The sequence below is a fragment of the Alligator sinensis genome, unplaced genomic scaffold, assembly GCF_000455745.1.
Source record: "Alligator sinensis unplaced genomic scaffold, ASM45574v1 scaffold322_1, whole genome shotgun sequence".
In the NCBI taxonomy this organism is placed as follows: domain Eukaryota; kingdom Metazoa; phylum Chordata; order Crocodylia; family Alligatoridae; genus Alligator; species Alligator sinensis.
This window is the reverse complement of record NW_005842154.1, coordinates 1313212-1316560: the sequence shown is the minus strand read 5'-3', so window position 1 is coordinate 1316560 and position 3349 is coordinate 1313212. Positions and strand designations below refer to the sequence as shown.

Sequence of the window (3349 nt, the reverse complement as noted above, 5' to 3'; positions counted from 1 at the left end):
GGGGCGGGGCGCTGGTTGTGAAATCCACAGTTTGGATCCCCTGAGAACTGAGGGCTCTGACCTGCTCTTGGCACTAGCAGCCTTTGGAAACCTCCCCTGTGCCTTCACTTGTTTTAGTTCTGGGGCACCCTGAACCAGTGCTACCAGGGCTGCCATGCTGCCTTCTATCACGCTACTGATTCCTCCATGCAAGGACCCCTCCTGTGCTATGAGGGAAGAGAGAGGGTGGATAGAAGTGGCAAGTAGGTTTCGAACCGAGCTGGACACAGCTGTTGGATCAGGCCTTTCTGTTCTCACTAGAAGAGGGTCTGTCTGTAAGGCTTCTGAAAAGGCCTGTTGGTCACCTTGAGAGTGATGGGTGAAGACGAGCAGCCATGAGCTGGCTCTCAGGAAGCCAGGGGCTGCAGTTGGCTGGACCCATAGCTCTGAGCTACCTGTCAGTGCTAAGGGTAATGGCCTTTTAAACGCTCTGTGTTTATGGTATCTCTGCACTGCATAATCAGAGCCTTAACACTTCAGCCAGTTGTAGTCTTCCAGAGCAGTTGGCAGTGAGGTCAGAGGTTTCCTACATGAGGTTGTGCTCCAGCACTGAGCCATAGGAGTTTTGTTCCAGCACTTCCCAGCACAGCTGCTAAAAGCCTGCTCTGGGCTCCAGTGTTTGCCAATGCCTTGCTGCCCTTTCTTTGTGCAAGTCCCAGACAGTGCTGGGGTCTGTGGCACTGGCCCTTGTGGTACTTAGTGCTACCAAAAACAGGTGCACCCGTGTGTAATGCAGAGGCAACCTTTCACTGAGACCTGCTGGGTGACTGCAGAGCAGGGTAGGATGTTCCTGGCCTGCAGTGAGATTGCAGTTACCTTGAGAGGGGCATTGCATCCAGAAAGAACAAAGGGGGAATAAGTCTCGCACTCAGCCTCTTGGAGATCTCTCTGCCCCCATTGCTGAGCTGAGCCAGAACCACTTCAGGGGCTGAAAGGACTGGACAAATCCTCCTTTGCCTGACTGCTTCTATTTGTAGGACAGGGCCAGCATGGACACCTGACATGGCAGTGATAGTGCCAGGTGAGGGTGCCTGACTGCATGTCTCCACAGGATGCCACAGTTATGCAGTAATATGGCTGTGCAGTAATGCTAATCATCAGCTTGCTGCTAGTGGGTCCCATGGGGGCTGAGGAATGGGGTCTGTACTGGGCTGGCCCCATCACTGAGGGTTCCCAGGCACATGCCTGTGGCAAAGGGGTGGCCATCTCTAGGCAGGAGAGGGCAAATCCCTCTCCAGACAGCCTTGCTCCCCTTTCTTTGCTAAGGGCTTTTACTGACTCAGGACCCAAGACACCAAATAGAGTGAGTGGTACAGTTCTGTGCCCTCAGAGCCCCACCACTATGCTCACAGCTTCCCCAGGGCCAGGGGGCAGGGAAGGGGCTCTTGCACTGGTCAGACTAGGCAGCTCCTTGCTGAGTTCCTACAGTTTTATGACTGACAACTCCAGCCCCAGGGGCTAAGCAGGCAGGAGACAGGTCCCAACTCTGAAACAGTTTTCATACTGTGTGCAATCCAAGGCCCCAGCCAGCTGCTCCAGCTCTGCTCTGCTGTGTAGAGAGGACACCTGTAGGCCAGCACTGCTGGTGCAGGGAACAGAGCAGCAGGAGCAGGGTTTTTGGCACACTCCGTCTGCGGTACAGATTTCCTGTGCATGGGTGCCAGCTCTGGTTTAATGGTGTTGTGCCCCAAAGCTGATGCTATCCAAAGGGCGCTTGTGAGTATTGGACTTGGCTGGCTCCTGAGTTGCAGACCTGGGAGGGAGCACTGTCACCTGAAAGGGAGTGCGGCCTTCCAGGGAGCAATCAGAAGCCTCGCCTGGCGGTGCCTGATGATTGCCTCTGCAGCCCAGCTCTGCATGGCTAACTTCATCTTCCTTCTTCTCCAGATGAACGGACGGCAACGGAGGAAAAGGTTCTGCATTGCCAAAGCCTAGATTGCATTGACAGAAGGAGAGCGGTCAGGGTAAGGTTGCAGCTTCTTTGCTTGGGAGAGAGGGCTCAGGGTGTGGCACTTTTGGAGGGGGTAGTGGGGAGTGCTTGCTGGGTATAAGGAGTTTCATTGAGGAGGGAGACAATGTTCTTAGCTCTAGGACTTTCTGTGACTAGGCCTACCCTTGGAGTTGGCAAGGCCAAACCTTCTGGGTTATCTTGTTGGAGGTTTCTGCACAGAGCTTTGGGGCTGCCAGAGCTTTCAGTGGATATTAAATGAGCTCGAGCGTTCTTGGTGGTAGTGTTGAGGGAAGTAGCTGTCCATGGACACAGCCAGTGCGATGGGGAGCCTGGTGAGACATCATGCATCGCAGGGCTGTTGGGATGCAAGAGGGATAAAGGAGCATGAGGGCTTTCCCTCCCCTTCCTCCTGCTGCAGTGGGTCTCACATAAGGTTTTTCTGGTTGTTGGCAGAGTCACATTTCCAGGCTGCCACAGGTGCCGGCTGCTACCAAGCCAGTTGTTTAAAGTCAGTTATTGGGCTTCGAATGTTCCTTGCAAGAAGGACTCTTCCTCTGCATGGAGCTGAGGCACAGGGAGCCTCCATTCTGGGGCCAGCTGGCCTCCTGCTGCTTTTGCCTTTACTAGAGCAATAAGGGGAGTGGCAGGATCCCAGCAAGCGCAGGCTGAGCACAGTGCCAGGACCACTGATAAGGTAGATGCAAGGGCATACAGCAGGGGCAGGCAATTATTTTGAGCGGATGGCCACTTACTGAGTTTTGGTAAGCCATCAAGGGCCACATGACAGGCAGCCAGGGACAGATAAATATTAATTTTTAAAATTTTTTAGAGGCCCCGCGGACCAGATAGAATGGCCTGACGGGCTGCATCCAGCCCACAGGCCACATTTTGCCCACCCCTGGCGTACAGGGACCCAAGTTCCCCAGCAATGCCTGATGCTGACATATGACTGGCCTTAACAGTGTGTGGGAGCAGGGGAGAGGGAGGGGGCCATGTGGTAGGGTGACCACCTTTTACAAACTGGAAGGTGGGACACATGTCCACTTCCTGCCTCCACTCCCCACCTCCCCCCTGTGGCATGGCCAGAGCAGAGCGGAGCAGAGCCCATGGGGGGCAGGGGCAGATGTGGGCTGCCTGCTGCAGGCTTGGGGCTGCCCGCCCTGCTGTCCTGCCCCAGGAGCCTCGCACTGGGCGCACTATTATGCTGAGGTGCCCCCTGCCAGCCCAGAAGCAGTGAGGGGCACAACTCTGTGCTGCTGCTGGGCGGGCAGGGAGTGCCTCACCATGGTGACACGGCCAGCCCCATGGGCAAGATAGCAGCATGGCAGGGAGCCCCAAGCCCAAATCCTCACCCGCTCT

General features: G+C 55.6%; 1 protein-coding gene across 2 annotated transcripts in view; it reads left to right on the top strand.

Moving 5' to 3' along the window:
- PLEKHG5 (pleckstrin homology and RhoGEF domain containing G5) overlaps positions 1-3349 on the top strand; it is a 43503-nt gene that overhangs the window by 286 nt on the left and 39868 nt on the right. For both annotated transcript variants that reach the window (XM_025206402.1, XM_025206401.1), the window contains exon 2: positions 1927-2003. The gene's annotated coding sequence lies outside the window, so the exon portion shown is untranslated. The remainder of the gene's footprint in view (positions 1-1926; positions 2004-3349) is intronic.